Below are 11,601 nucleotides of genomic sequence, written 5' to 3'. Positions count from 1 at the left end.
TCTTCTTCTTCTCTCTCTCTCTCTCTCTCTCTCTCTCTCTGTCTCTCTCTCTCTCTCTCTCTCTCTCTTTATGAGCCTGTTGTTAAATCTGTATCTCTATGAGATTTATCAAAGTGAATAACACCGTCAGTCCTCTAAGAGTCTCTTACCCATGAATGATTTATAACAAAGGGAGCTACTTCATTAAACAGCTCTTGTGTTCCAGGGGCTCTTGTGAGCTCAGGGAGCTAAGAGTTGTCATTATTATAGTAGAAGAAAGAAATTTTTATTCATGAGAAATAAAGAGGACAGGGTATGTTTATCAATTTGTCGGACAGTTATATTTTCCCGTAGATTCCCTTTCTTTTCCCTTTCTAACCAAGGCATTTTCACCTGCTCAATGAGGGTTTTCTTCGTTCCTCTGTGTCCTGCTCTACAGATGATGTATGTGCCGGGAAAGAGCTGCTGCTGACACCCAAAGTGGTCTGCTTAAGAGGGTCCATGCCACTGTTACAGTCGTCTCTGGCTGAGGGTGGAGCCAGCCTTTAGAAAGGTAGAGAGAGCCTGCGGAAGGTCTGGGAAGGAGACCAGAAGGCCTGGCTTTCGTGATTGAAGCATAGCCTGTCAGAGATGAGTGCGTCAGAGAAGCCTTCTGTATACGTCCAAACAGGGACTGTTCAAAATAAAACTGGATTTCAGAAGGCAGTTGATCATTTGATCAGGCCGCGTGCATTTTAAATATTATAATAAAAATGGGATTTTTGCAAAGGGACTTGTGAGAAATATATGTCTAATTTCGAGTACACGGTACAATTTAAAACCTACCTAATGTGCTTTCCGTGTTAATTTTTCAAGGTCGGGAAGAGTCGGCCTTGGGTGTCTGTTGTAAAATTTTCTTCACTTGAACTAGGTGCCATTTAAAAAAAAAAAATGTTTGTACAGGGGAAGGACCTGGACCTCCTGGTACATATGTAGCAGAAGTGCAGTGTTCTCTTCATGTGGGTCACAAACAACTGGAGGGGGGTCTGTCCCAAAACTTTGCTTGTACGTGGGATACGTTCTTCTAGCCTGGCTGCCTTGTCTGGCCTCAGTTGGGAGAGGAAGCACCTATCCTCACAGAGACTTGAAGTGCCAGGGTGGGGGATACCCAGGGAGCCCCCACTCACTCAGAAGAGAAGGGGTAGGGCATGGGGAGAATTGTTGGAGGGAATGACTGGGATGAGGCAGTGAGCAGAATGTAAAGTGAATACGTAAATTAATTTTTCAAAACTGTTTCATAAATAAAAAAATGTTTTTCTGTATTTTGAGACAAAAAGTCTAACTATGTAGCTGAAGTTGTTTTGCACTTGCTAAGTCACTCTAGATGGTCTTGAACTCATCATGCTCTGGTCTCAGGTTCATCAGTGCTAAGCTTATAGTATGTGCCGCCACATCTGTCTCACATGGCAATTCCTTTGTCTCTATTCACTTGCTACAGTTTACTAAGAGAATGTTCCACATATCAAAAGGCAGTCATGAACTGAAGATTAAGAATACATATTTCCTTTTTACTTGGCTCCTTCCACATCGTTTTCCAAGTATGTGGTTAATTTACCATTTGTCCTGATGTCATCACTTTGTTACAACAAAGATGGGATGTCAGAGGAAATTAATAGGATAGTACTATAGGTGCAGGACTTTAGGAACTTTATCAGCATCATTTTGGTATGTATACATGCTGAAACATGTTAAAATAATATCTGGGTGAAGTTATAAGTTGTGATGTTCTTAATCTGTAATCATTACATGGATCTGGCTTCAGTTTATTGCATATTTAGAAGGATGAATGGATCTATGAAAAGTCAGCTAATGTTTTATTAGAACATTGATTGGTTTGATTCATTAATACATGATGAAATATGTATTATAAGAAACTACTGAAACATATTTTTTTGGCTATAAGTCAAGAACGTTTACATGATTGAAGAGAATTATTTTTCCAGGAGAATAAAGTTTAATAGTAATCAGATGTTCATTCTGGAAACACAACGATAATTGTAACATTGTTGGAATGAAATTCAGACTTGCCTTGTAGTTAGCTTCTGCAGAATCACAGTGATATTGACCATATAGAAGAACAAACTTTCCTTCATTTGTCTGGATTACTCAACTTTATTCTGAAGTTTGAATGGCAGCTATAGACACTAGAATGAAGTTCTGCAGCGATGATAATTAAAAAACAAAGGCCTGGTAATACCTGTTCATTGTTCTAGCAGCTTGAACTCAAGTGAAGGTACATTGCACAGGTCCATAGAACGTCACCTCCTGTTGTATAATGAAATTGCATTCATCAAAATGCATCTGCTTCTGTGTCCCTTTTGCATCTCTGTGCCATTTTACATGTTTGACGAGTGGGTTTTTATTTCATTCCACTTTATTTTTGACAAGATATTTTGCAGTCAAAGCCAAGGATGACCTTGAACTTCTGATTGGGTCCCTCTTAAAAGTCCTGGGATTCCAGGTGTGAGACATCTACTTCTGGTTCTTATGTGGTGCTAAGAATCTGAACATCTAGCCTTAGTCTACAAACTGAGCTGCATACACAGCCCTTTGACAAGCGTTTTAAATATACTTTTAAGTATTACACTATAGTCAATGATAACTCTAGAAACCGTATATCATCCAATTTTGCTGGAGTAAATATGATAGGGCAAGTTAAAGGAGGAGCTTATCTCCTGGAAACTGGCAAAGAAGAATGAACTATGTCTACCCAATTCTATCGGCTATAATTCCTTGATTTTGTCTCCTACACGGTCCCAATACCACAGCTTGAATTTGTTTATGTTTTTGTCAGTCTGTAACTGTTCTTACATTTCACAGTTTAAACCAACCTTACTCTGCTCTGCTTCCAGAGTCATTACTCGGGTGAAAATCCAAACACCTTAGGGCAATGTTGACTTCCTTCAGACCAGGTTCTTCCAACGTCACTTCCTCTTGCTGCCTCAACAACAACTTTGTATTTAACTCCCCCCTGACCTGTCGCAAACCCCTCCCGTGTTAGTTAACCTGAGTAGACCTTTCAGACCTTAGTTGACAGAGCTTCCTCCAGAGAGCGTTCCTGCTCATTCCCTTTCCTGCAGACTGCTCTAGCCTCCACAACAGGGTGGGTTAGTCCCCCTCCCACAAGCAGGTCTGACCCCACTGGGTATAATGTTATTGGGAGCCTGGAATCATAAATCCTATTTTCATATCCTGTGTTACTAGCAGCTCAAAAAAAAAAAAAAAAAAAAAAACCCAAAACACTTGACATCTCTTAATCACTTAAAATTCATGTGTAGAAAGATGTAGACAGTGATGTGGGTGCTCTCTGCAGCAAAGGAGAAGCAAAATGTTTTTGATATGAATTTTGCTTTCCAAATCTCTTCATAAATATTGTCATGTTAGTTCCAAAAGTTTCTTCTTCTCTCAAGGTGGAGTGAACAATGTAGATACATATATCACAAAAATAATAGTAATGATTTCATTTATATCTTTAGGATTAATTAGTTTTTAAACTTTACATCCATTATTCTGAACTAAAGCTAAAGAAGTATGTGCCTACTAAAAATCAGTGTGCCACAATGCTGGCTTGGGAAATAGGGTACCCTAGACAAAAGTCTCAAACTACATTGGATTGGCTGAAAAACAGGAAATTACCATCTCTAGTTGTTATCTTATTATCCCAGAACCTCGCAGAATTTTAAATTTAGTATGGATTTTGTTGTTCTAAGGGTGATTGTGAAATCTTTACTGATTTAACTACATTATGAAGTCAAATAGTTGCGGATTTCTAATATGCCTCAGTCCTATCTACTAGGTTATGGAAAGTGCTGTTTGAAAGATGACCTTTTTAAAAAAATGAGGGCAAAGATTCATTCTGATGAATACAGCACGCAGCCGACCCACTTGCTGGAAGGGTCACAGCTTGAATAATCCTGTGTGGTTCTGTGAATGTTTCCTAAATGGCAGATTCATTTAGCTGTCTCATTCACGGTCTAGGTTCTAGCCTTGAAGCATTAATTGGTTCTACTCTGTTGTGTTGTTTTTGCATGCACCAAGCCAAACAACCTATAAGGATGGATGGACCATAAAAGTAAGAGGAATATACCTTATTTGCACTTCATTTGTTATTAAACCAGTAGGCAAACATTAAACCACACCCCCAAGTCACACGTATAGATGTATGAAACATATGTAGATGTAGGTTTTAAGCTGCTCTCAGAAGAGCATCTAGAATTCAGAGAACAATGCATTTGGCATAAGCATATTACTTCATTATGGAACTTAAGATCAAAGATGCCTGACTTTCCTCTCTGTAGGCTGTGGACATTGCTAGGTCGACACACGAAATCTCAGCTTATTACTCCATAAGACAATTCTTTCTACAGTAAAATTATATTGGTCCAGAGTTTATTTCAAACCCACGGTAAGCCTGGCTGTGGCTATAAAAAGGATAGCTCATATATTTTATTATTGCAGTTTAGTTGTCAAAACCATTTCTCGGCTAGTGTATAAGAAAGACATGCTGAATTAACCCCAGTTCCATAGTGAAACAAACACAGGGAAACCTTAACTGTAGTCACACGCTCTAACTTTTGCTGGCTGGTTTTGTTCTTTCTCAGTCACTGTGATGGGTAACCCTCATGGTCTTTCTGATGGGGTCTAGGGAGGTAGACCTCTGAAAGATTTGTGAGGATGTTTTCAGAGGCACTCATCCTGCATGTGGGTGATCTGTCCCTTAAGCAGGGATTCTGGACTGATGAAAGGCAAGAGGGTGAGGACCAGCACTCATCTTTCTCAGATTTCTGGCTGTGGGCACAATGTGACCAGGTGCCTCCTGCTCCTGTCTCCCAGCAAGCCTTCCCCATCCTAGCAAATGGTGACTCCCAAATAAATCTTTCCTTCCTTTACTTCCTTCCATTAAGCTGTTTATCTACATCGATGAGACATTTAACAGACACTGATTATCTACATTCTGTGTTTGCAGTTTTGTATCTCATTCTTCCCAAACTTACCTCAGGCATTATTTAAAGCAAAAGCTCCTGCCTGTTTGGTTAACAGAGCCTTGAAAATTAGTGCCACCTCACCTACCCACTGTTGGTGGACTCAAAGTGTGGGCAACCTGAGATTGGAACTCTGGCCAATTGTTGCCAACATGACAATGAAACTTTTGAAGCCAGCACAGTGGACAAAACGTAAATAATGGGTACTGAAAAACAGGAACCTGGTGACTTTGTTCAGTGTGTGTGTGTGTGTGTGTGTGTGTGTGTGTGTACATTGGGCCTCAGGTAACTCAATTTAGTCTCAAAATTGCTATGCATCCAAAGACGGGCATGCACATCTGATCATACTTTTGTCACCTCCTGAGCACAGGGTTACATAAATATATTTTCTACACCTTGTTTGCATGCTGGTAGAGATGGAACATAGACTTATGTATGCTAGGTGAACACTCTACTCAACACCCTCAGCTTTTAACTAAATCTTTATCCAGTTGACTCTAACCTAGTGCTTGGAATTAAATTGGCTGTTAAATTCTGGTGGCTTTAAAGAGTTAGGAATGCTTTTGCTGATTGAATCTTAGAGTGTATACTGGTATGTCCATTTGAACAAGAATTGGTGAATTTAGCTCATATAGAATAGAGTTGTACATGCATTATCTGCTACATCACCTACATTTTTTTTTTTCAGGTCCCTCAACTTATGGTATACACCTCCTGAAACACAGCCTTCTATATGAATTTTCCCAGTGTATATATGTCTCATAGTCTTTGAGATTGATGCATCTTTTTGATCTGCTTACAAGCTTTCATCATGTTGAGCGGTACTGTCTCATCTTAGTCCTTCTATGGCAGTGGTCAAGACCTCAAAGACTCCCCACAGCATCAGCAGCAGCATAAATACTGGTGTGTGGAACTCCAACAATCATATCCTGTGAGAGCCAGGAATGATGAGTCGTTTTAACAGTCCTCCACTGCATCTGTCTCATATGCTGCATGCGATTTGTGAGAAGTATCCCTCTAGTTTTCCCATAAAACTAACATCAGTGTTTACCTATAAACAGACACAGAAGTCACTGCCGACTGTACTCTGCTGTGTATACAATCCTATTATATAAAGAGCTCAAGCAGCATGTCTGTCTGCCGAGATGTGTGTGTTCTCCTCTCCAGCTGCCAACCACCTAAATTATTCAGCAAGCCCTGATCATGCCAAGTTTTTAGTCAACAATGGAGATCCTGCCAAAGAGCTAATAATGTTAAAAAAAAAAAAAAGGCAATGTTTGTGACAATTAACGGAGCCTGCAGCCTGCAACACACATTGGACTCATTTGTAAAGGAAAATTTAAATGATATGCTTCATTATAAATGGTCCCATGCAGCACATTGCTAATCAACCAACGCAGCTTCTTCATCTCCTTTACAGACCCCTCCCAGCTTCCTTTCTGATAAACCCAAATGACAGCACTGTGTCAAGTCACTTGGCCACTGCTAGCTGCAGTAGTAAATGTGCTGTGGTTATCTCTCGGTATTATAATCAGTTTAGATCGAACTGAATAATTAGCTGGAATATGGATGAACAGAGCACCAACCTCTTATCTTGTCTATTAATAATCACAAGTATAACTTCACAGTCAAATCAAGAGGTATGTTACGGTTCCCCTGAGAGCCTGTTTGGGTAAAACCCCCTGTGACTGTACAATTTAAGCAGTGCAGATGGGACAGCGGGGCCAATAATGACAAGCTGACAGCTGCCAAACACAGTGATCCTTCCCCAACTCCAGAAAGAGAGGGAGGTGAGAGGAAGGGAAGTAAGGGAGAGGAAGGAATGCCAAATGCCTATTATTTTTCAAAGAAGTTGTAAGATGAAGATAGACAGGGGAGGAGAAAAGAGGCCAGGAGACCTGTGGGTTCAAGACCAGAGCCACACCCTCCTGGAGGATGCTGAGCTCAGAGTTACTGTATGCACACCTTGTCCATTTTCTTCAAGGCTAGTGCCTGCTCCCTCTATGGAGACAGTTCTTTAGGCTATAACCATGTTTTACACATAGAAGTGATTCATCTCTAAGTGTGTCTTTTTTAAAAATAAAGGACAAAATGTAGCTTGTGAGGGGAAAAAATGCATTTTTAAAACGTCCAAGCTTTTACAAACAAGCTCTCATATGGACTATGTAGTGCTCCCTCCTTGGTTGCTTCAATTTGTATGTCGGTTTGTTGAAAGTTTCCGGCCCTCACCCCAGAAACATTATACACATATGTAAATGTAACTTCCATATTTACATTTACATATTTATAGTTACATATGGTCTCTTGACTTTTCCTGGGGGCGATGTGAGCAAATGTCTGTTCACTCCATATAGGGCACAACAGACCAAGGTACTAATTCTGCCCGATTCTGAGCTGGTGAGTTCAGCTAATGACTTGATTAGGTTTACTCCTAGAGTAAGGGAAGGGTTCTATAAGAGCATGTAGAACTTCCAAACAGCTTCATCACCACAAGTTACCACACTATTATAGATGAAACGCCATGACATCTGTATAGTGCAGCACCACTGTAGTCTATGTCTTAGTACACTCTAGCATCTAAGAAGGTCACTTGCAGTGGTGGGAATGCAGGGAAGGGATCAAGGGATGAAATGCCTAGTGCCAGTCATATGAAGCTCTCTTCTGTGGAGTGTCAAGATCATCATTCCAATTGCCATAGACTTCACAGTCACTGCAATGTTCTGCTTGCCACATTGGCACTATGGCCAGGCCAGGGTTTTCTCTGCTTAAACATGGATATGGGATAATCATGTTATACCTAACGAATAAAGCCATATGGCATTAGCACAGATGTTTTGAGAAGATAGTAAGGGATTTCTAATTTCACTAAAAGCCCTGTGTGGACTTTTTAGCTCAAAGATATGTGGTTTAAGCACATAAAGTAAATAATGAAACAAGATGCACTAAGGAAAGGGGGAAACCCTCATATCTAGACTGGGCAAGGCAACCCAAAGAAAAGGAATTGAGTAGAGTGCAGGCAGAAGAGTCTCGGAAGGTATGTGGAAAAGCATGGATCTGGTGAGGCTGCCAAGTGGGAGAAGCTGGGATGAGTGGAGGGAGAGAAAACCGTAGCTGGGGTCTATTGTATGAAAAAAGTATTCAGTTTTAATAAAAAAATTAAAAATAAAGACATAATGAAGTCTTTTATAAGGTTAGCAGAAGAATAAAGGAGGCTATTTTGTGGGAAGAGTTGTGCGTAAGCAACAAGAATTGTATAGTCTTACATGTTTTCCAAGGTCCTTCACCTCAGGACTCATGTTCCTATAATATTATTAATTATTCAACTAAGCAGTCATAATATGAATGTTGGAAATTTTAGAATACTCTCCATTGGGATACTGTTGATGGAAGTTTACAGATTCCTTCATTGACTTTTTACTTCTCATTCTACCTGCTCCCTCCTGAGACCCTACTGCATGCAAGCTACTAGGCTGTTTTGAGGAACAACATATGAGATTTTATTTCCTAGATATTACAGGGAAGATGAGTCGATGAAACCTTAACAATATGACTGCCTAAAAAACTGATGACGCTGAGCTGCATTTCCTGTAGGCAGCAAAATGCTGCGTCCTGTTTATGTATCCAGTCTGTTAGTTTATGTCTTTTTATTGGGGAATTGAGTCCATTGATGTTAAGAGATATTAAGGAAAAGTGATTGTTAGTTCCTGTTATTTTTGTTGCTAGAGGTGGAATTATGCTTCTGTGGCTATATTCTTGTGGGTTTGTTGAAAGATTACTTTCTTGCTTTTTTCTAGAGTGTGTAGTTTCCCTCCTTGTGTTGGTGTTTTCCATCTATTATCCTTTGTAGGGTTGTATTTATGGAAAGATATTGTGTAAATTTGGTTATGTCATGGAATATCTTGTTTTCTCCGTCTATGGTATTTCTGAGTTTTATTGGTTATATTAGCCTGGGCTGACATTTGTGTTCTCTTTGGATCTGTATAATATCTGCCCAGGATCTTCTAGCTTTCATAGTCTCTGGTGAGAATTCTGGTGTATTCTTTCTCTCTTAAAATAATTATTTTGTTTGTTAAATATTAACAGTTGAAAATATTAAATTCATGCTCTACAAACAACATAGAAGTCATATTGATAATTTTTCTCACTGTGCTTGAAATTAGCATTTTCTTAATATTTAACTTCAAAGAGTTTTTGCTATTTTGAAATTTTTAAAATATACTTACTGATAATATAATTTCTTTCCTAGAAACACTGATAATCCTTTTTAAGTAAACTTATAGTTAGACAATGTACACAGATCTATAATGGGTTTTAAATACTCTCTATGTCAGGTGGTATCATATAAGGACTTTTGAATATATTTCTTTATGATGCATTTTTAATATTTTGTGTTCTTTTACTATGCTTAATTCCCAAAGAATATTTTGTATGTTTTGAAACAATTTAGTATTCAACACTAGATATAGGCTCCCCAGTTATGGATAGTATTAAATGTTCATTAATGATATTTATAGGGTATGAAAGGATATGAATATAAAAGTTGAACAATTTTTAATGTATTATTTTATTCTCAAAATACTCGATATTATTAATATGTTTTAAGTATAAAATGCATTTAAATAATAAAAAAATTTTAAAAACCCTGATGACACCAGTTGTTGTGAAAACATGGATAGGGAAGTTTTAGAAGAGCCTGTTCCTAATAATATTATACAGGCAATCAAACGCAGCTGAGGAGTTCTTTTCATGGATAAGCCCCTGAGAGGTTATCCAATCCTAAGTGGAGCTTAACATATATGAGCTATAAACAACCTTGAATAGACTCAGTAGTGTGCGTGTGTGTGTGTGTGTGTGTGTGTGTGTGTGTGTGTGTGTGTGTGTGTTTGAGGTATGGCGTATGTGTGTGTGTATGTGTGTGTCTTTGTGCTTGAGGTATGGTATGTGAGTGTGTGTCCTTAAATTTGCTATATACTAAAGGATAACCTTGACCTTAGGTCCTTCTCCTTTTATCTTCTGCATCAATTCTCAACCTGTGGATGGAAGGATCCTTTCACTAGGGACGCAATTCAGATATCCTGCATATCATATGGTTTACATTATAATTCATAACAGTAGCAAAATTATAAGGAAATAGTTTTATAGTTGGGGTCACCACAACCTGAGGAAATGTATTTAAAAGTCACAATATTAGGAAGGCTGAGAACCACTGATCGTCTGAGAGCTTAGATTACAGCTCTTAGAATCCCTTAGATTCTTGGAAATCTATGAATTGTATGCCTTCAAATCCCTTTTATGTGGTATTTGGTATTGATACCGAGGCTTCTAGCATCCACTAGCCGGAGGCAAGTGCTCTTCCAGCTAAGCTAAATCCTCTTCTCTTTAAAAATTTCTTTTGAAAGACTTATTTTATTTTTTTGCATAAGAGAATATTGCTCTAATAATGGACATTCATGCACCATAAACACGCATTGTGCCTGAAGAGATTGGAAGAGGGCATCAGATCTCTTTGAACTGGAAATATGGACAATTATGAGCTACCATGTGGATGTTAGGAATTAAACCCAGATCCTCAGCGAAAATAAGTCCTCGTATGCTGAGTCACATTTCCAGTCCTGCCTCTAAAGGTCTTAGTAGAGAGATTTCAGGTGGCTCTTTAATAGAAAAAAAAGGCAGAAAAAAGGTTGACAAGAAAGGAGGCAGTGAGAAAACTATTTCAAATGAAAAACGTATTGCATTCAAATGTGGATGTGACGAAGCAGCTGAAAAGGGAACCGGTGATGGAAGGGAGGGTTAGTATTGTAGTTGCAAAGATCCTTGTATACAAGAGGGCAAGATAGCTGCACAAGACACTGCAGTTGATCTTACAGCACTTCACAGACATGCGATCATTTCTGGTAGCTGGCTGGTGGGATGTATACTGCCAGGGACTGTACTTGCTGAAAACAGAAAGAAACTGGCAGTTCTTCACGGGAAGATGGCCTCTAGTTCAGAAGTGGCTCTAAACGATATGATACATTGCTAAGTCTTTAGACTTTGGTCATGTCCTCCATATGTCCTCAGGCTCTACAGATCAGAATGAGACAGGCCCTAGACTTTAGCACAACTCACTCCATGACAGAAGTTCCAAACAGGCTGTAAAACTCAGGACTTACACAGCATTACCTGGTAAAAAAACAATAAAACAAAACAAAAGAAAACAAAAAACAAAACAAAAACTCAAATACCTAACCCATCATAGTTCTGGAAAAGTCTTTAATTGTACTAACTTTGCTTTTTGGCGTGTGGCTAACTGTTCTTGTTAACCACAGTATGTCAATCCAGAAAATGTATGTATGTATGTATGTATGTATGTATGTATGTATGTATGTATACTGGCTAGGTTTGTGTCAACTTCACACAAGCTGGAGTTATCACAGAGAAAGGAACTTCAGTTGGGGAAGGGCCTCCATGAGAAACAGCTGTGGAGCATTTTCTCTATTAGTGATCAAGGGGGAAGGCCCCCTTGTGGGTGGTGCCATCCCTGCGCTGGTAGTCTTGGGTTCTATAAGAGAGCAGGCTGAGCAAGCCAGGGGAAGCAAGCCAGTAAAGAACATCCCTCCAT

This window comes from Mus pahari, chromosome 22 (genome assembly GCF_900095145.1).
Source record: "Mus pahari chromosome 22, PAHARI_EIJ_v1.1, whole genome shotgun sequence".
Classification (NCBI taxonomy): Eukaryota; Metazoa; Chordata; class Mammalia; order Rodentia; family Muridae; genus Mus; species Mus pahari.
The sequence above is the reverse complement of the archived record's forward strand: the minus strand, read 5'-3'. Positions refer to the sequence as shown.